Below are 22548 nucleotides of genomic sequence, written 5' to 3'. Positions count from 1 at the left end.
CTAACTCCTTACCCATTTTCTCAGAATCATTTTCTACTATCTGAGGCAAATGTTTCCATACTATTTGATCAGTATTCTTAGCAAACTTCATTAACCTTGCAATTACACTGGGAGCATGGAATTGTTGCTTGGTGGGGTTTTTTTTGTTTGTTTGGGGTTTTTGTTTGTTTGTTTTTATTTTTTTTAACTTCAAATTTGTTGGGATTCCGGTTTTATGATGTATCGTTATACATTGTTTTTTTTTTACCAAGACATACTGTGCAGTTTTACATGTAGCTCTTAATAGGCAATTAACAGTGGTAACTCATCAGTTGACTGAAGTGATTCATTCAGGAGTTAAAGACCATTGTGGTGTGTCCAACTCAAAGTCCTGCACTCTGTTCTGTTCTGCTCCTGTGCAGAGGGATGCAGCTGGACAGCAAGAGGTGAGGTTTTGTTAAGCTCACGTGATCATTCTGGCTTTATTGATACCATGGACACACTTATGGGGTCTCCTGTGGTGGACAGAAAAGATGACATTGAAATGCAGGTAAGAATCTGTAGAGACACTGTGACAGACATTGAGAAATTATAAGCTGCATTTAAGCTTTTCTTTTGAGCCAAAAGGCCTTAAAGTCTCCCAAACCCAGCCCCAGCCACGCTGAAGCTCTGAGCAGAGAATCACAGAATAGCCCAGGTTTGAACACACCCTGAAGGATCACCTGGTGCAGCATTTTGTGGAAAAGGACCCTAGGTGACATCATCTAATGTCAGTCCAGTTCTATCTTGGAAACTTCCAGTGAAGGGAATTCTACCGTGTACCTGAGAAGGTTGTTCCAGTCACTGGTTGCTCTCACTGTTAAAAAATTCTTTCTTATATCAAGGTGAAATATCTCATGGTGCATCTTGTACAGATTGTCCCTTGTTCTCTCCATGTGGCTCCCTGTGAGGAGAGACCTTCCTTTCATGCTGTAGCTGCCCTTGAAGCACTGGAAACTGTGATGTTGCTCCCACTTGAGCCTTCTGTTCTTCAGGATGAAATTATCTAAGTCCTTGAAGCACAGGTTTCTCAGCCCTTTGGGAAGCTTTGTGACCCTCCTCTGGACCCTCTATCCAATCTTCTTTAATTGGAGAGAGCAGAAAAAGATTAAGTAGTCCAGACAGATAAAACCTGGCCAGTGCTGAGCAGTGGAATCAACTGGCTTTATTCCTGTTGATGACTTGCTGAGGTAGATTGTGTTGTTGGAATGTTTCTGTGGTGAGATGTGAGTGATAAATATGCTTATAATTACCTGTTATGGGAAAAAAACTTTATAACCTTTGTTCCCATTGTGAGTCTATCTAACCTGGCTTCCAAAACCGGGGCTATTTTCAGCTATGAAATACATATTCTGCACTATAACTGGGTCATACATGCGTGTGAGAAGGAAATGATGTGGTAAGAATAAAAATAAATTTATAGCACCTGGATTGTGTAGTGACTGCTGCTCCATAAATATCTTCAACAAAAATTAACATATTCCAGGTGTAAGTGGCAATATAACTAAGAAGGAAGGGAGGTGACCAAAAATAAAGTGGAGGAGCCTGTCTAATAAGAAAATACTGAAGAAACTAAAAACTGCATGGCTTCACAGTCCCACATCCCAGCACAGTTAGAAAAATAAGTAAAATTAGAGAGAAGTTATCACAATGGTCAACATTAATCTTTGTTAAAAGACCCATTTCTAGTGCCATGGAATGGTTTTGTATTCCAGCAGCACCTGGGCAATCAGCAGCATTCTTGATAAATCAGATCAGGCTACTGGGTCAGTCTCCACTGTGATGAAGCCTTTGCACCTGAAGAAGCAAATGTCTCAAACTTTATTTTTTTACAGTCATACTTTGTTGCTGAACCAAGCATTGACTTTGGAGTTATTTGAGTGGGATTGTCAGAATTCTCTCCAGATTTCCCTCAGAAGAATGTGGAACAGCATAAGGTGCAAGCAATGGATTTCTGATACATAAGGATATTTTTATAAGCTTATAAGCAAAATTGCCCTAAAAGTAGTTGTCTGGGCTCTGGGCTTTTACCAGCTATGACTTTGTTAATGTTTAGCACAAATAGAGAAAAGGTAAAGAGAGAAGATGAGAGCCACAAAAAATAGGATTTTTTAGTTGAGAAAAAGAAAATAAAATCATTCTCAGAACTCAGTTTAGAAATAAAATTTGGGGATGTGTTGCACCATCATTTTTAGATTCTAAACTTTGCCACCATATAGAATTGATTAGCAAGATGTATGATTAAATTTATGTTGCACTATTGCTGTGTACTTTGGGTAGTATCACATCATCAGGTTTTCTTTCAACACGCATGCAAAAAGAACATTTAAGTGAATCCTCTGTGGTTTAGGTTTTAGGTAATTTTTTTCAGTGCAGAGAGTAGTAATTTATAAGTCCAAGATGATACATGCTTCTTTATGAGAGTTGGTGTTTTTTCTTTCATTGGGATTTTTTCTTTCCCTTTTTTCCCTTAAAGAGGAGAGGTCACATTTGGGGCTGACTCATTTGATGTTGATATTATTATGAATGCTGCTGCATTGTGTTGGACACCACATCAGTGGCCTGTTTAATACCTCTGTGTATACACATGTGGGCTGCTTTTCTAGTAGATATTGCTTTTGTATTGGATAGCTAAAAACCTTTTTGTAAAGTTTATTTTCCCTTTGTTTTCAGATACACCTACTACACTAAGTAGCACATAGAGCTCATTTGCTGTTTATAAATTTGCCTGATTGATATATTCAATACTGTTTAGCAAGTCAGTGAGCAGATATCTTTTTTTTCTTTATTTCTCCTCAAAACAAATACTTCACTGACAGAAGCTTAGTAATTGATCTGAAATTGGATGGACAGAATCATCCATACTCAAACACTGCCTCTTTAGTTCCTGTCAGCTTCTGGTCTTTGTTTAATCAATATATTCAGCAGTAATGCAAGATGAAGTGGCCAGGTCTGCAATGGCCAGTCTACAACAATTCCATATATGGCATTTGTAAAATTGAGAATTGATTTTGCCTCACTGTGGAATGCTTAAAATAAATTAATTAAAAGCTTGATCTGCATTGTGGAAAATTCTGATTTAGATACTCTTGCCCAGATTGTAGTGACAAAGTAAAACATAGCAGGGACAGCTTTGACTTTAGGGAATGCTCAAGATGGTGATGAGAAGGGTTATTTTTGTAATCTTTGATTTTGCAGTCAGTTTCATATGGCTGAAAATATCCTGCTGGATGCAACAATGATTTTTAATTTTGGACATCAGGAGTAGTAATGCATGTTTGAAAAGTGTATTGCTTTGTGGCTTTTGGTCCAGACATACAAGTGAGAAGAGAGTTACAGAATGACAGGAATCTTCTATGACTGTCCTCTTTGTGAAATCAATTTATTTTTTTACAAAGTTGCATTGCATGTAGATAGCTCAAATAGCAGAAGTTTTTGCATTTTTTTAAATTACAAGTTGTCTGTAATAAGCTTCTGTTTGCTGCCTACTTTTCCATTCTCTGATGCATGATTTTTCATCAAATACGTGGTAAAATGTTTAAGTGTAACTCAGAAGAATAACTTTCCTCATTAACTTATAATTATGGTTTTCACATATTTCAAATATTTGTTCAGTAAATATGTCCTTCAAAAAATAGAAAAAACAACTTCTCCCAAAGTATCTTGCAGCACTGTGCTCAGGCTGAGAACATTAAAAATATTTGTTCAGAGTGCAGGGCCCAGTTAAGCTGTACCATCTCCTAAAGTCAGGAATTAGCATATGTAATTTCAGTTAAGCCATATGAAGAAGGTGTTAACATAACAAAATTGAAAAGCATGACATGATCTAGAAGTTGGGGGTTTGGGTGTTTGCTTTGTGTTTTGCTTTTTGTTTTCAGGTGGTGGTGGTGACTTTTCCCTTCAGTTTGTGGTGCTGCAGTTTTTTCCTTCTCCCCTCCCCCCCCTTTTTCTTTTTCCTTTTTCTTTTTTCAAGTGAACAACTAAAGGTCACTGTAGCAATAAATTTTGTTTCTATGGAACAATTTAAACAGCTAACTCCTTACTTCTCTCCTTTCATTCTGTGCATTCCAGTTACTCCTACACTGCTGCAGCACAGCCAGGAGTCAAACAAAAAGGTCACTGCCTGGGTTACTGGTGTTTTGGTCCACCATCCAGTCAGCCTGCCTGCTGCATTACATTGTCAGAGTTAGCCCTTCTATTGACAAGCCTATTGATTTCCTGATTAATGTACCTCTGCTTTATTGGCATTTACTGCAGGAGACATAATTTTAATGTTTGGATGATCAATAGGCCCATCAACACCAAGAATTCCTACTGTTAGCTTGCACAGCTCTAACTATGGGGAGTTGTATATTTCTTGATAAATACTACAGGGAAGCTGTAAACATTAGAAAAGCAAAGAAAATTGATGTTCTCTGTGGATTCCTATTGTATTTCAGCCCTAGGAGAGAATGCAAAAACTTTCAAGTAATTCTCTGTAGGAAAGGCAACCAACAGGTACTTGAACTCTGGGCTGGAATATAAATGTTTGGGAAGTAATTACTTTCAGAATTTCTATTGTGTAATCACTTTATCTCAGATGTGTAAATACCCATAAGAGAAATTATGGCTTTTATTCAGTTTTAGATTAACAAATTACATTTTAAATGCCCTGAGTTAACTTCATTATAGGAAGGGAGTTCTGTGGCTGTCATACACGCTTCTAAACTTGTACATCTCCAAAAATTACACAAGGTACCTTAAGGCATCTACTTAAAATGTAGCAGTTTTTGTCTTGGAATTGTAACAGACTTCACAATCTTGTTACAGTTTCTTTTCTTCCTTTTGCTTTCTCACCTGCCCTGTTTTGGGCTTTTCAAACCTTCACAGAATGAAGAGACTGATTTTTTTTTTTTTTCTACTCAGATAAAGTAGTAAACTTAAATGGTTATTTTTTTTAAGCTTTGAAATTAGCTAATGAGAATATGACACTAAATGGTGCCATTTACCAGAAACTTTACCTAAATATCTTTCAGATTAGATTCCTTCATTTCATTAAAGTTTTCATTTCCCAGTGCCTGGCAGGCTTCCTGTGTGATCTAAAGGGGATGTTTCAATGGCTTTTCTCAGTATCTGAGAAAGTGCTTGTATTTGAATATTCTCCCAAGGAGCACAACTTTGTGTGAATGCCCTGGTTAAATCAGGACTGGTTTAGCTTTACAGATGGGGAGGTGATGGCTATTTATCAGGTAATTTATGCATTATCTTAAAACTGGTTCTTTCATTCAAAGATCAGGACAAAGGCTCTGTATCTTGAGAGACAGAGCACCCACCATTAAATGTTAATTAAGAAAACAGAAGGATGAAGGGAAAGCTATTGGAAAATTCCCATCTCCCAAAAAGCAGGAACTCTCCCCTTAATTTCTTGCCTATAAGGACTAAAGTAGTTCCAAAAACATCCAGCAGTTTCCAAGCACACAATCTAAGTGTTCTGATCTTTTGGTATAAATTTCAGATGCTGGAGTGTTTATCACTCACTTCTAGCATTGACATATCCCAGTGGATGAAATTCTAAAGCAAAAAGAATCTTCCTGTGATGATTAAATCCACTAAAATTAGAGCTATGAAGATCACTGAGGAAGGTGCTAGTGACATGCACCTAAATCCTCTGGTATATGGAACTGAAAAGAAATGAGGTCAGTAATGAAGGTTTAGTTAGGCATTAGTTTCCCATATTTGTCCACGGAACTATCTTCAAATATGCCTGTATTCCTGAAATAATTCACCAACCTAATGTTGTAGAGATTTAGAAATCTCTGTCTCTGAAAGTTCAGAGCAGCAGTGAATATTTGACTGAAACAAGCATAAAATATTATAAATAGGTGCTACTCCTCATATCTATCTCTGTGTTTGATTTTACTAGAATCTTAATTATTGCTCTTGCAGCTAGCCAGCTAGTTTGAGTCATAGCTTTCAAGTGATTGTTTTAACTCTTGGACTCTTTAAAGCCACAGGGTTCCCTGAGGGGATGCTGATGCTGCCTTTTATGTCAGAGACTCTGGGTCCCAGCTTGTGTTTCTATTCCCTCCTTTGTTGAGTAGAGACTTGCTGTTCTGAGATTTTACTGATTTGTTTTGAACACTGTGGGACTCTCAATTCTTCCTGAGGGTCTGTCAGAGAAAGGCTCCTGCCTTTCTCCTGGGCTGGGCTGGGGCAGAGGGCTTGGCAGTGAAGGAGGGCTGTGTAGGTGCTGTGTTCACCCTGACTCCAGTGCAGGCTGGGCTCTGCAGCTTCACTGGAGAGTGTGACCATTTAGGCTTTAAACCAAAGGACTGTAACACTTATATGCTTACTTTGATTAGATATTTGGTTCTAATTTTGTGTTCCCTCTATAAAAACTGTGTGTGAGTGTATAAACGTTCATTACCTAAGGAAGTGTGTGAGTCTTTCTACATCCACGTTTTTGTTAAGGACTTTAATATATAAATCTTTACCTGAAACAGTAGAATGATTGAGTTCAGGTTTCAGGAAGTAATGACCTTTTTTAGCCTTAGGCATCTTATTTAACTTCCCTGTGATTCATATCATTTTGTGTTACATAAAGATAATTTTAACTCCATTTGACCCTGAAACAAAAATCTTGGGTAAGTACTAAATTAATATACAGATTATTTTTCACCACTTCACTTTACCCCTTTTGTGTGATATCACTTTAACACAGGTACCAATCAGAAAGATTTAATAGAAGAAACAAATTGCCTTTATTTCATAAAGGAGAATATACTCCCTTACAAACAGTTCCAGCAAAATTCAGGAAAAATTATACTTAAGTTTCATTTTCAGGATTGGTAATTTATCCATCTTTTAGCCTCAGGGTTCTCCACAATTCAGCTTTCACTTTTTTCTCTTTTTTAAGCAATCACTATAGCAACCCAGTGTTATCTGATGAGCAGTGCACACAGAGGGCAGATAGCCATACCTGCAGCATAAGATTAAGAACAAAAAAAGAGAGCCAGGTAGACCAGTGAGGTGCTATATTAGCCTGTCACACAGAGGATCTGAGCCCAAGCTGCACTTTTGAAGTTTGTTAGCAGGGACAAATTTTTTGAGATGTCATCCCCCTTAGTAGAAATTTGAGCTTGACTGGTGGTTTCTCCTCCAGAGTGGTCTCTGGCTGAAATAGCAATGGTAGCTGGTGGATTCTATCAGTGCATAAGAGCTCTATGAAAAATTGACCAGCTTTTAAACATTTTTATTTACTTTTATTTGTAAGCACTGCACTGGCCCAGGTATTGTAGGGGTAAAACTCTGCATTCCTGATTCCCTTAAGTTGTGTTTACCCAAGGAAAGGTGTATGGGGACAATATGAAATGAAGAAAGGTAGGCTTTAGAAAAATTTTAGGTAAAGACCTGGATTTGAACTTTATTCATAAACTCCAGGGGATCTGACAGATTGTGTCAACCTTTGAAACCTGCAGAATCACAATATGTGAATTCCAATGAGTCAGTTCTTCAATCATTATTCTTGTTGATTAGTTCTTAAGTAATATTAATCATGGCAAAGGATTGCATTGGAAGGGAGTAGCATCTAAGGGGCAAAGCAGTGCTGTGCATCTCAGCCCCAGATCTGCAGAGTTAATGAGCCAGCAACAGGCTGCTCTGTGGATAGATCACTTAAAGAAAAGGCGCACCCAAATTCACCCACTGGGTACTCCTGTGGTTCTGTCTCTGTTCAGGAGGAATGCATTGTTTTAACTGCAGGCTTTCTTCCCCTCTTCCTCCTCCTGCTGGACAATAGAGGACTTTGTATCCCTGAACATCTCAGGTTTGTTCTTACAACTCTGTGCTGATCAGCCCACTTTCTTTCCTCTGTGGCTGTGCCAGTGAGAGCAGCACTAGGAGCAGGGAGATGTCAGTGCTCAGCTACTCTACATTTTCCCTTCAATACACCGTTCTTCGTAGTCAAGCATCCTAGTTTCATCTGTTATATTAGTTGCAAAAGAAATACCTTCTATAAAGAAAAAAACTTCTACATAAAGTGTGAAAAGAAGAATTTTAATGTGCTTCATGTGCTGTTCTAGACCAATAAGGACCCCTGTGTCTCCGTGGTGCTAATTCTCTGTGCCACTGGAGAAGTGAAAAGAGCACATTTTCATTTGTTGCTGTGAAAGAGGGGATATGTTTTAAACAGTGCTTTTCAAGAAATGCCTTTGACTTGCTTTGATCATGGGTGCCAGAGCTCTGCCTGTACACGTGCCTCCATTGCAAAGAGAGGTTAATTGCACCACATTCTGCACCTTCTGAATAGACATTATTTTGCATCAATTGGTATGCTGGTATTTTTGCCAAGGGAGGTCACTGTATTCTTCAGCTCAGCAGTTGTCAATTTGCTCTTTTTAGCCTCACTCCAGACTCTACATGAAGAAGGGAACTCAGTGAAATTCTTTCACAGTTTTCTGGAGGGGCAAGGCATACACTGCCTGCATTGGATCTCATTAGCAGGGCAATGTCCAATTTGGGTATTTATGGTCCATGAGGTGGGTGTGTGAGTCCAAGTTAGGCCATCCAGAGGATCTGGAGAAGCTCTGCTCCTCTGAAGGTGTGAGCTTTGCCAGGTGCTCTCCCCAGCACACGAAGGTGGTGGCTCTCACTGCAGGTGTCCAGCATTGGGTGGTTGGCACGTGGATCAGGAAAAGACAGCAGGCGTCTCGCTGGGATTGTTTTAGCTGTACCAGTGTGGAAGAGGAGACTGACAGGCAGTGTGACAGGGAGACAGTGAAGAGAGAATTGAAAGGTTTGTTATTGACAAGTTAACCACTGATTTTCTTCTTACCTTGAGCCTTAGCACTGTGCTCTCCTGCCGTGTATCTGAGCTCTCAGGACTCGTGATTTACTCAAATCCTGAGCTTTGTTTCCCAGTTTTGTCCTGCAAACCTGTAAGGAGAGAGGTTATGTTACTCTAGTGGAATTTCTCATCCCTGAGCTCTTGTGATAAAAGTTGCAGAGTGAGAAGCAACTGTAGAACACCACTTGCAGGGTGGGGGAGTAAGGATTGTCTTGGCTGTAGAAGGAAAAATGTAGTTCTTTACCCAAAAAAACCTACTTTTTCCCTGTACTTCAGAGAAGGAGGCAAATGTCATGGTGAAGAGGATAAAATTCAGGTAAGAGGTATGCTATATCAGCTGGTGTTTTGCAGGGAGATAGATACTCCTTTGACTAAATTTATCAGTTTGCAGTAATATGGAGAAGCTTTGTTCAGAACTCTTGGCTGTTAGTGGTTTATACTATACAGAGCTGAAGAGGAAAGTCTCAAGCTAGGTCTGTAGTGAGCAGAACATTAAGCTAAAAATTTGGCAATGACATTGTAGGTAAGATCTTTATCTTTAAAACCTTTATAACCTAACATAGAAAAGAATCAAAATATACCCAAGCATTTAGGTCATGAGTTTACAGACCTCCACCCCTCACCCTGCAGCAAAATCTGTACACTGCAACGCCCATCTTACCAGTAAAAAGAAATTTCATTTTCAAGCCTAGGCAACTGAGTAAGACTTAATGTTTCTCTGACACTTCTTGATCCCAAGCATAGGGGGAATTTGAACTGCTGAGAGTGGCCTGATGTATATGAAAGGAGCTTTATTCTTCTCCATATAAAACCAACAAAACAAGCTTCTCAGTCTCTGCTTTCAACAGAATTACCTTATGCTTTTAATTGATCATAAATCAATATCAATTTAGCAGAGATCTAAGAATCTATGACTTGAGCAGTAGGTATCTGATGTGAACAGTAGGTATTTTATGAACAGCCTTTTAAGGCTAGGTGCTCAAAGATCAGACATTTTAAAACAGAATGCAACAAGCTATAAATGCATTTTTGGAAGGTGGAGAGAGAAAAGGGTGCTGGTTCAGTGGTGGGGTCAGTTTAGATTGCTTTTTCTCCTGAACTTTGGTCCTCAATTTTTTACCACTGCAACTGAAATTTCTGTGGAAACCTATAACGCTAAACAACATTGAAACTTTCAAGCATGATTTAGTGTTACTAAGGTAACCAATTGTAATTAATTTTAAGCACCAGCTGGCTTGTGATGAGCATGAAACCTGACAAAGGCTCTCAGAAGGACTGCTTCTCATTTTCTTAGCCACAGGAATAAGACTATGAGAACTTTATTTAAATAAAGCATCTGCAGTAACAAATCAAGGCACAGCTTTGATATTTGTTAGTTAAAAGAGACCAACCCCCACCTGGCTACACCCTCCTCCCAGGTGGTTGTGGGGAGTGATGAGCTCTGCCCTGAGCCTCCTTTTCTTGGCTAAACACCCCCAGCTCCCTCAGCTGCTCCTGGTCAGACCTGTGCTCCAGACCCTTCCCCAGCTCTGCTGCCCTTCCCTGGACTCACTCCAGCCCCTCAGTGTCTGCCCTGCAGTGAGGAGCCCAGAACTGGACACTGCACTCACTGTAGCCTCACCATGCTAATGGACCAGGGAGGCTGGTTAATAAAACATGATCCTATAGGATCACATTTTCGATTGTTTCTGTTCGTCCCATAACACTAGAATTGCTTACTTTCACAGCTACTTTTTTCTTGAATCAATGCTATGATTATTGTATAATTCCTGGACTCCATAATTTAATTAACATTTGGGACAATGATAATTAGAAATACGAAAAAGTTCTCTTTGAAATGGTAAAGCATAAAAAGAATGAGGACAGGTTTCATAGTCTTTGTGTCCAATTAAAAACACAGAAGAAAGCAGAATACCCAAATATTTAGAAACTGAGCTAAGTTACTGATGTGGCTTGATCATTTGGCTTTCTGTGTCAGCATGGGTCTGGAGAGCTTGAGTTATTCTATGTGATGGGGTAATAGAACATCAAAGCAATCACAAGTGGAGTGCTTTTTCCCTCATTTTTAAAAGGGAAGGTATTCAAAGCCAAAAAATTGCCCATACTTTATGTGAAAATAAATATCCTATCTTAAATTAAGACGTTATTAAACTCAAGGAAGTAAAATTGCTCAATTTTTCATTTGGTTTTGATGCTGATCTCCTTAATCACAACTGAAATCTTAAGATTAGTGAAAGCTAAAACATTACTTCTGCTCAAAAGGAATGTCTTTGAAAAAGAATTTAATTTCCCAATCCTACAAATCCAAGCAGTACTCTATTGGGTGTACATATATCCAAGTCAAAATGTGGAGTTTCAAGTAACTCAGAGGGACTCAGCATGGTTACTACCACAGCCCTGTGCAAGACTTGTTATACTCTGTTTGGATGACCCTGAATCTAACCTTGGTTATGTTGGAATACAACCACAGGAAGCTAATGAATGATTATAAGACTGTGGATACAGTGAAATTACAACTGAATCCTTCCATAATAACTGAGATAAAAATCTGCCCTGGTTATTGTTTCACTTGGCACAATGTGTCCCTTATGAGCCACATTTAATTTTGCTGGTAGGATTTTGGTTGTGAAGTTTACTTTGCACAAAATGGTGACTTTTTTGGAGTTGAGGCAATTGGAAATTCTCCTTCCATAGGCAAGTTGACAGCCAGAACTATATATGGTCCTAGATGCAGGACCAGAGGCAGCTGCTGCAGAGCATCCCCTAGGTGAGTGCTGTGGCCATGCAGTGGCTCTGCTCCGGGCCAGAATGGCATGTCTCAGGCAGAGTGTGGATGGTGGCAGTTCTGCACAGGCCCTCCTTTATCTGCTCTCTCTGGCCACTTTCATGTCTGGCTGCATTCAAACTTCAAGGGAGGCATTTTACTGAGATATTTTCTTCCTTCTTTTGCGTATTTCTTCTCACTATTGTGAGAAGGGGAGGCACCCTATTTAAAATATTTTATCCTCATTGCCTTGAAGTGAGGGGGAAACATAATATTTTTATCTCTATCTCTGTTATCCTTTGTTGTTGGTAGCCTTTCAGAGTAGCAGTCTGGAACTGATACAATTCTTAAGGGCTTTACTGCTCTCAGAGTTCTGAATGGCAATAATAAAACAGCCCCATGTTACTAGATTGATTCTGCTCTTGTATTGAAATGTAGAAGCACTATCAGAAGCACTAGTTATTAATCTGCACTATTAGAGATCCTTCTCCCAACCTGTATTGTGAACAGTATTGAGGGTTTTAAACCCTTGAATTTGGGGAAGTTTCTGTTGGTGCAGGTCAGCAGAATGAGTCCACCCTGTGTCATGACAACCCATAATTCAGAAACAGTGTGCAGTAGAAAGAAAATGTGCAGGTTATTTTTTTGTTTGCTTAATTTTACGTGTAAGATTTTTGGTTAGTTGTTTGCAGTAGCTTTTTGTTTTGTTGTCCAGCTACAAACCAAGCTTGCTTTCAAAGCATGCTTCTAAATCTAAGTATTTAATGTCTGTTAGCTAATTATGCTTTTAGAACATGAAAACTTTTAAAGTCATATATTTATTGTGAAAATTATTCTTTTCATCAATAGTTGATTTGTCTTATAACTAATTCCTTCTGTAACTCTCATGCTACATTTTTGCCCTGAATTTAGAGAAATAACTGTTCTATGCAAATAAAATTGTGTATGTATGAGCAGATAGCTGTTCCCAGAATACTGGTGGACTCTGGTTTGCCCTTAATATCAAGTAGCTCTTATGGCAAAAGTATCTTTTTCCTGACTTTTGTGAAATGTGTGTTAATTTTCCTTGCTTTTTCTCTAAATATTGAAGGAGAATGTAGAAATGTAATCAAGTGGAACTCCACTTAAAGCTTTTAACTGGTTTGTCCACAATTATAAACTGACATGGGATAAATCAGAGTTGAATATCTTTTTTTGAAGTCAAGTGATTATGCACTCATTGTAAAACTGGCTTTTGATCCCCATGAGCAAAATGCGCACCTCTGATTTGACAATGAAATGAAGTCAGTATATGATATATATTGTATTTCTGTAGGAATTATTTATAAAGGCAGAAGGATATTTAATTATTTTCTGTGCTAGCTTGTGTGAAACTTGTGTTTGAGACTCGATGTGATAGCTAAACAAAGACTTGAGAAACTTCTGAAAACTTTGAAGGATAACATTTGAGGGCTGGGAGCATTTGTAGCCTCGGGCTATGCCATGAAACAGCCACTGCATTAGTCTGCCTCAAAATCCACAGCAGAGTTTTAAAGAATTGTTATGGGAGTATTCAGGGGAGTAGGGGGGAATGCTTAGAAGTGCTTGACTTCTGGTATTTCTGCATACATATAGGATAAAAGGCATTTGATCATTACCATATCTAAACTGGTTTCGTTTTCCTTTTACAAAATCTCTTTGGATTTTTATAAAAGAAATAGGAATGAAAAGACAGAGACCAGGATGGTGGGTGAAAAGAACACTTCCATTTTAGTACTAGAACATTTTAACACTAGGACTTAAAAACAGTTTAGGAATGATTTTAAAGTTCAGGAATGTGTCCATATGTTGTAAGAGTCTCTAATAGGTTACTCACAAGTTTCACGACACATACATGTTAAAATCACACACAGGTAAATCAGAATATTAAGTTTTGTTATCCAGATTTTATTTCCGTCTCATCCATCCATTCCGCTGAGTTGCATTTTCTCCATATTTGTGTCTGTTCAGTTTTAAACTGAATCTTGGAAACACAGGCTCTGTCACCCATGAGGCTTACTCAGAATGATTATTTCTTAATAGCCCTCACATTGAAGTTGTTTACTGCCAGCAGTTGAAATTAAGGGTAGTGCATCAGCCCAAGAGGAACAAAATTTCCAAATTAGAGGCTCAGCACTTTTCATTTCACAGGTAGCCTTTACATCAAGTGTTCTCAGAAAGCCAATAGAAGGCATTTTAGCAATTTAGGTCTTGGTAAATGATTTTAAGTTATTTGTTTATTAAATCAGTTTAGTTGTGAAATGCTGCTTAAAATCAGGTAGGATTGTGATGTGGATCTGGAATAAGAGCACGAATGTGAAAAAATGCTGTGCAAAGCTGCCCAATTGGTTTTTTTGCTTCCCTTGGCTCTGCCCTACAGTGTCACTGCAGCATCTGAAACAGGAGGTCTGTGCTTCTGTACAGAAAGTTCCATATTTCAGAGCAAGTTATACACTTAATGAATGATTTCTTAGGTTGTACCTAATGTTGGATGTTTTTTCCAGCTGAAAGTTAAGCTCTCCAAATGAGACAGTATTTTTTTTTTTTTTGAATGGAGAACAATGCTCTTTGCAAGGTTTGCTTGCATAGGCTGACAGAGACACAGGGACAGATTTCGCTTTGCAGACCAATGAATTTCCTGTTTCTGTGCTATGGACAGCATGACTGCTTTACAAAGTGTTCCCAGTGAAAGCCTGGGCCTTAGTGAGGGAAGTGATAGTATGGAAACAACCCTCAGAGAGCCAGGCTGATTCCAGGCCTCGGGGTCTGGTGTGATGAAGGAACATTTCTTACAGCAGAGCTCCCCTGCAAGTGTTCCTATTGCATTTGGGGCAGAGGTGGCAGCTTCACATGCAGTGTCATTCCTGCCTGTATGGACTTCCTGGGAAAAGCTCTTGTTGGCTTGGAGATCTTTGTGGTTGCCTTATTTCACTGTGGCTTGGAGTTTGGTGATAGTGACAGAAGTGGATCTGCCTGTAATGTTTTTATAAATTCTGATGGAAAGTTTTTTATTGTAGAAAGCTCCAAGGTCTGTATTTGTCACAGAATCAGGGGAGGGCAATTTAACAGTGACATATGCATGTGTATATGGACCCTGTTGAGGGGGATGAGCTTCAGGGTGAGTGGGTGCAGTGTGTGTGTGGCATTTAAAATGTTGTCTAATAGTACATGCATAAATGCAGAGTGGAATGGTCTGGGAGAAGGAGAGCTATGAGCACGGAGGACAGAGGAACTGAAAACAGCAGTAGAAGAGGAGGCTAAGAGTTAAATAAAGAAATAGTGACAGGAAACAGGCATGGGAGAACAGAAAATTTCTTTTGAGCATCTATTTTTCCCTGAAATAATCAGGTGATGTATCCATTAAAAACACATTCAGTTATACTCCTGGGATTATTGCTGAGTGCTAATATCTATGCATGATGTTGCTAATCTATCTCTAACATCTTCCTTTTTGTAGAGCAAGAACTGTAATTCATTCAGTAAGTCATTGTTTTACTGTATTTATTTGACACTTTGGAATATACTAGAGATAATGGATTGTGAATAAGGAAGGCTCAATATGTTACAGACTGTGAAATTTTAGTTCAGCAACTCTCATCAGGAAAAGTTTTATTTTGTATTTCCCATGACTTTTTCTTGCCATAGATAGAGTCTAAAAGATGTCTACAAGTAGTCTCAAAATAATGAGGAACTGATAAGGCTGAAAATATGCAGCCAATTCAAAGGGTTTGTGTCTGAACAATGTGTTTTCCTTATGTGTCATGACAAGCTTTTTCCCTGAGGTTACTGTTATGGACAGAAAGATTGACCTCTACTGCAGAAGGCAGGTTTTAAATGTAAATCAGCTACATCTGCTGCTTTCTGATTTCTAGGTGTAAAAAAAGGTTACCCATCTTTCATAAAATGATGTACGTTGTTGGAGGTGAGGTTCCTTCCAAACTGGAGAGAACTTTTAATGTCAAGTTTTGTTCCTAATACTGCAAATTCCATGTCCTATAATTCCTTTCATTAATTTAGTGAGCTTTATGTTTAAAGCAGTCAGGAAAATGTGAAGAACACCATTGGTCTAATGGTTTGGATTTTTCTCGTTTTTAATCTACATTTCTTCACAGCAAGGCATTGCCTGTTTTTGGGGGTTGGCTTTGTTCTAGTTTTTGTTTTGTTAACCTTATCCTTTAGCCTCAAAGTAGTTCTTCAGAGCTTTGGCTCTACTTGTTACAATGCTATTGTTCAGATATTTAGATTTAACACAAACCAACCAACCCAAAACCCCCTTTACCTTCAGCTCAGTGATTTCCTGTTCAATCTGAGGATATCATTCTGTATCAATTCTAGTTTAAATAGCTCTTTCTTGAAGACAGTTGACGAGTGCATTATGCATTGATCCAGAGAATGTCTTGTACAATTCTATTCTTTTTCTTCCTTGGTGTGTCCTAAGGTCACAATATAATCTCTTGAGTCTGTATCACAGCTTTATGATCATCTTTCCTTTCCTTCCCTTCATGTGCTTTCTTCAGGTGCTTTCTGGGCCTCAATTCCAAGTTAGCTAAGAAAATTACTTTCTTTTTATGCAATTGAATTTTGATGCTTCTCCTACTGCAGTTCTCAAAATTTCCATTTCTCTGATAACTTAAAGATGAAGTTAACTTAAAGATAATGTTACTTTTTCACACCTATTTGTGTCCATGCTATTGCTAAGAATACTAAATGAAATACTTAATGAGAATAACCACGGGGAAATTTGAAATTACCTGTTTCTGACCAGATGTGTTCCCTTTCACTGCTGTCATTTCCCTTCCCTTCAACTCCTTAATTCATTGCATGTTTTAAATTCAGCTGCTAATCCTGGCTTCCTGACTTGAATGCAAGCTCTAATGTGACACCATCTGTAATGCATTCCTGGAATCCTGTTAGATAAGATTTTTTTTGTACCTCACTTGTGTTGTATTGAAAATCTATTGAAGAAAAGCTGTCAGGTTAGTCTAGTGTGATCCATAGCTGGCAAAATCACATTGAGCTACATCTTGTTTTCCAGGTTCACCTAAGTCTTTAATTAGAGTGTTGCATGCTCTTGAAGACAATCTGTTGCACAGTGAAAAGGTGGGTTTTTTTGTTTTTGTTTTTTTGGGGTTTTTTTTTTTTTGGAGGATAGTGGTTATGTTTATGTTTGAGTGTGTACTTTCAAAGGGACAGTAGAATTAGTGAAAATTAGCTCCAGGGATAAAGGCATTGCCAACTGCAAGGCTCCCGAGTGTCAAAATTAATTTGCGTTGAAAATTAGATTTTTCTAATAACAATGCTAAGCCACTTAAGTATATCTAAATAAACCTGAGATTTACTCATATTAAATACTGCTGGACAAAGATTTTTTTTTTTCTGTGTGCATTACTACTGACTCAAATGAAATTCAACAGATATAACTGAAAAGGCAGAATTTCATCTATTTAAGTTTCATGTGAGCCTTACGATACTACAGGGAGAGCCCTTCTGGAGAATTTAAAATTTTGCCAAAGGTCAAGGAGCTTTTTTGCATCCCTGGATCACTTTCACTTGATGTAGAGAAAGTTGTCATAGTAACACTAAGAAAACCTAGAAGTCACACTTTTTTTGAGAAATCCTTGCAGTTGAAAGTAATGTTCAAATTATTGCTGTAAGTTTGCTTCTTCCCTGCCAGCCCCCCATTCTATCCCATCCTAGTTTTCTTTACACACTGTGCCATTGTATTTGTTGTTCAATGCAAATATTTCTACCTTGAGTAAGAGGGTATTTAATTGCAGAAGATTTTGATTCTATGTAAGCATTATTTAGTAATTCAAGGCAGCTGTGTGTGATATTAAATAAAATGCTGAGTAGGAATATTGATGGAAAGTGGATTTTAATCATATTCTTTAACTTTCTGGAAAAGTACTATTTCTTTTGCAATAAGCCAGTGTGAACCCTGTGATTTTGGGATGCTCACAATCTGAGTTGTGAAGCTGAGTACTGCATTATACATTATATATCTATGAGATAGAATTTAGGAAGGGAAACAACTGTGACCACTTCACTTGCATCTCTCAGTATTTGAACAAATGGTTGTCATTGACCGGACACTCACTTCCATAGGGAATGTGCACATAGAGTGAAAGAACAATGCAATTTGCTGGGAGTCAAAAAATCAACAGGCCTCATTATGGCCAACTCTGCTTAGTATTCTATTTGGCATCCCTCTCATGGTCTTGTGAACAATTTTACAGAGTTTGGAATTCTATGAGGTTTTTAATTCATTTAAAGAGGCTTGAACTGAAACCAATTATTTTGTCATTTTTTCCCTGAGTTAGAAGTAAGAAGTGACATCTTGAAAGCTGCAGTTGTAATGACTTGTATAAGCATTTTTTACAGCTTCTACATAGGTGACTTGCTTTTGGTTTGGTGTTCTAATAGGTAGATTAGCAAATAGGATTTCAATTTGTACTTGTTATGCTGTCCCTGTTTTATTGCATTTTGCTCTGCCACCCAATACACTGTGAACTGATCCCTCTGAAAAGGTGGGATACCTGCAAAATTAATTGGTATCACTCTAAGATTCTGTTAACTGAAACAGCTATTTCCTGACCTAAATCCACGTGTTCAGATTTAATTAAAATGATGCAATCTGCCGGTTTTTCTTATTATCCTGAACCTAACCAAAGTTCAATGGGCTTTCTGGAGGAGAAACAGGCACAGTGTTCAAACAAAACCAAACCAAAGCAAGCAAACAAACAGTGCAATATGATGTTATAAATATAGGCTGGTTTTTATTTGAGGACATGCATTTCTGGCATGATGAATGAATGTCAGTGTCTGTCACATGAATAATCATGACAACATTTATATGTAAATGTTAAAAGGAGTAAGTTTCCCATTCATTACTTATATAAAAGAATTTTAAATCTCTAGTCCTCAAATTTGTTGAAATGGAAATTTTGGGACTTGCTTTTTTGGTTTGGGTGTTTGTTGTTTTTTTTTTTTTTTAATAACCTAATTCAGACACTAAAATAGTTTACTAAAGTATATATAAAAAGATTTCTTTTAACAAAGCATGGCAGCTGGTTTTGCTTTAGTATTTAATTGCCTCAATCTGCCTCTTGTTTTGAGTTTCTATAGTTCTCCCTTTCACTATTCATAGAAATATGTGTGAGGTTTTACAATTAATGGAAGGCTGGCATGATTTACAGTCTTAATCCTGTTGATCTCTGTTTTAATCTATGTCAGTTCAGTCCTATAATCTGAATACTGCCACTCCACACTAAATAAAACACCTGTCAGAAAAAAAAAACCAATTTTCAACCTAGACATGTTTGTAATTCTGTAACTGTAGTCATGTTTGAACTTAGTTTCTTTTTTCTGTAACTATTTCAGTTATTCAGATATGAGCTAGAATTGGAATGTCAAACCATGGGACTTTGGGAAGGTATAGCTAAAAGATGTATGGGGGAAAAAAAAAGGGGGAATTTTTGTTCCTAAAGTTCTAAACAAAAAGCTCAGGTCTGAACTGCTTCCCTGCAGCCTCTCTGCAGAGAGAGACTGGCCTCCAACTTCATGCAACTCTAGATAGTACTTTTCACTCATCACTACCTACCCTTGAATCTTATATACATATATATAAATGCAAGTCTACATCAGAAAATGAGATGTCGTGCATGTAAAAGGCATATCAAGAAGTAATGACATTTCTCTGTAGAAGAGTGTAACTGCTGGTCATTCCATTAGAACAGTCTCTTTGAAGTCAAGTCCAGAATGTGATTGCAGTACAGGATTTTCTAGTTAATATCTCTTCTCTTTTTCTCTTTATTTCTCCTGTAGGTGTAGTACCCACTGACTTTCAGCCAGAACCTGAATGCCCCAAGGGAGAGAGAATTTTCAAACTTTCTACCCCTTCATTAGTATATAGGCAGTTATCTAGTTCAAACAGGCAAGGAAGCTTTAATGGGAAATTGCAGGGGTTTGAGAGGGTGGTCAGCTGGCATTGTTTTCAGCCTGTCTGCAGTGTAAGAAATCTATACAGAATCTACTTTAAAAGTTAAAGGAGGAACATGAGTGGCCATATCTGAACATGCTGTTGTTACAAACTATCCAGTTTATCTGTAGTATGTGGTTCACAATATTCACTTACTTATAAAGGCATAGATATATTGATACACTTTCAGAGATTTTTTTTAGTTCAGATTTCTGATTTCTTTAGATTTTTTTAAGAGGTCGTATAGCAGGGTGGGGATGCAATTCAAACGCTGGAACTGGTGAAATGTCACATTCAGTATAGTTTGCTTTAGATTATTCTGTGTTTACTGAACAACAGCTTGATCTTTTCATTTGACCCTTTCTTGTAGAATTCCTCTCTCTGTGAGCTATGTGACCTGTTCTGTCACTTAACTTCCCTACATGCTTTACCTTGGAGATACTAAGTGCTTGCTGAGTATTTTCAATGCCCCACTCCACTCCTGCTTTACATTTTTTATGTCTTTTACATCAGGGGGCTGCAGTTGTATCCTGAACTTTGATGTTAAAATCTGGTTTGTATCATAGGTTTTGCACCACTGTTGATGCTGCAGAGATCTCAGTGTGTGTGAGGGTTATTCTAACCAGTGTTTATCTATTTTGATTATGTAGCAGTAGTCATGAATTTGATGTTTTCGTTGCAGTAGATGAGATGTAGGTTACTAAATGCTTGATCCAAAGCTGAGAGAAGTCAGGGGAACACTGTTGACTGAAGAAATCTAGAAAAAAACTGCTAGGCATAAACATTTTTGAAAAACATCTCAAAACAAAACAAAAATATTCCTTTTGCTCAAATTTATATTAGTGAGTGATGTAGATTTGACATTACAAAAAAAATAGTGTGTTTTGGGATGCTCTTAGTCCGTATTGCAGGGTTGGCAAACAGTAGGGGTGAAATTCAGATTTGATGATACTAGTTTTGATTCTGACATGACCAGGGCTAAGATTGATCTTTGGAAATTTAATTATGTTAACTTTTCAGGTTATTCTGCTCTAAATTCTTTGCTGTCATTAGGATTTTATCCTAGTGATTCCCTGGGTAATAACAATGAATTCAAAGCAAAGGCTCTGGGGAGACCTGACCTCAGCCTTCCAATGCTTAATGCAGCCCTGTAGGAATGATGGAGAAAGACTTGAGCAGGACCTGTTATAATAAGAAAGAGGGTGATAGTTTTAAACTAGAAAAGGATAGATTTAGAGTAGGTTACGATTTTTTTGTGAAGAGAGTGGTGAATTACTGGCACAGGTTGCTCAGGGAGATGGTGGATGTCTCATCCCTGGAAACATTCAAGGCCAGGCTGGATGGGGCTCTGAGCACCCCAGTCCAGCTGAAGAAGTTTTAGCTCATTGCAGAGGCGGGTGTGTGTGATTAATGATCTTTAGAAGTCCCTTCCAACCCAAAATATTCTATATTCTAATGAAAAAATTCTGAGATTCCAGATTATCAGTAGTTCTTTTAAAAAAGCAAGAAACCTTTTAGGAGTGATTGTTATATATGCCAGGCTCTGAGAGGAGAAATGTTATAAAAGATCATAAATACACTGTTGCGCTTTATATTTGGCTAACATCTTTATCTGGAAGATTTTTTTTTTTTAATTTAAGCATGCATAGCCTTGTTTTCTTATTTCGAGAAAACACATACATTTCACATGTATTTAATTGCTTAGTAAAGTGATTAGTGGCACTATTGTATTGCAGTGTCAATGCCATATTGGGTTAAAACATCGATACAAAATTCAGCATATCTGGTGTTTCTAAACATTCAAGTAATTATCTTTATTGCTCCAGAAATAAATATGGAAATTATCTGAGACAGTACAATTTTGCAATTTTCTCTTTAATGATTAGGTGTGCTGGAATTATTTTCATATACTAGGCAGTTGAAACAGTATGTTTTTCATTCATTTCAGATGTTGAATAGGAAATCTAAATGGATCAATAACTGATTAACCAGAATCCTGAGAATGCAGTTAGAGGAAACAAAAGTCTTTCTGTCAGTAACTTATAATGGCATCTCACAAATTGCAATTAAGGTACTCTGAAACTCTCTAAGAACTCACTAGAGAAAAAAAAATAAGAGAAAACAACCCCAGAAGCTCTATTTTATTTTGCTGCATGTTGGAAGGTCACTAGATTCAACTGGAAAAGATCACAGTGGTGGAAATGTTTGGGTTTATTTTTTCTGGGCTACAGCATGCTTGAGGAAAATCCTAGACTGCATTTACCAAGCTTGCTTTTTTCCTGTAAACTTTGCTCAGTAGAAATTGCATGGCTTTGCTGGACTTAGAACTTCTCAGTTAGTGTGGAAAGGAAGGAATTCCTGGAACTCCATGAAGTTTTATTAATATTAGAGGTAGGAGTGGCCATTCAGCTTGTTTTGTTTGGTTTCCTTTCTCTGCTACACAGGTCACATAAATTATCAGTCTAACCCAGCCTGTGCCTGCAGCAACAGGTGATGATACTTTGGGAGAGCACAACAGCCAGGCCACCTTCTGCTGTTCCATCTATTTCTGCTCTGCTCTTCACCTATCTCCAGCTATAATGATCATGTCAGAGGTGTTGTGGGGCGTGCAGTGAAGGTGAAACAGTAGAAATAACAGATGAAGGTGTCTGGAGTTTATTTGAAACTTTTCCTGCTTTGTAGTACTAAAATATGTTAGTTCTTTAAAACAAGGTGATGCAAAACAATCTTTCAGTTGTCCCTCACAACCTCTATTACCTCTCACTTATCCACTTTTCTTTTGAGCTAAATCCGTTGGTCTTACTTTTGTGGGGAAAAAAAATAAGTAAGCCAGCCCTTTTATTAATACTTGCAGAAAACATTTCTCTCAAACAGCTTGGGAAAAGCAATGCAAGAAGAGAAGTACAGCATTTAAGTAGTTCAAATTTATGCAAAAAAAAAAAAAAA

The sequence above is a fragment of the Geospiza fortis genome, unplaced genomic scaffold (assembly GCF_000277835.1).
Source record: "Geospiza fortis unplaced genomic scaffold, GeoFor_1.0 scaffold229, whole genome shotgun sequence".
Taxonomy (NCBI): domain Eukaryota; kingdom Metazoa; phylum Chordata; class Aves; order Passeriformes; family Thraupidae; genus Geospiza; species Geospiza fortis.
This window is presented reverse-complemented; position numbering follows the sequence as displayed.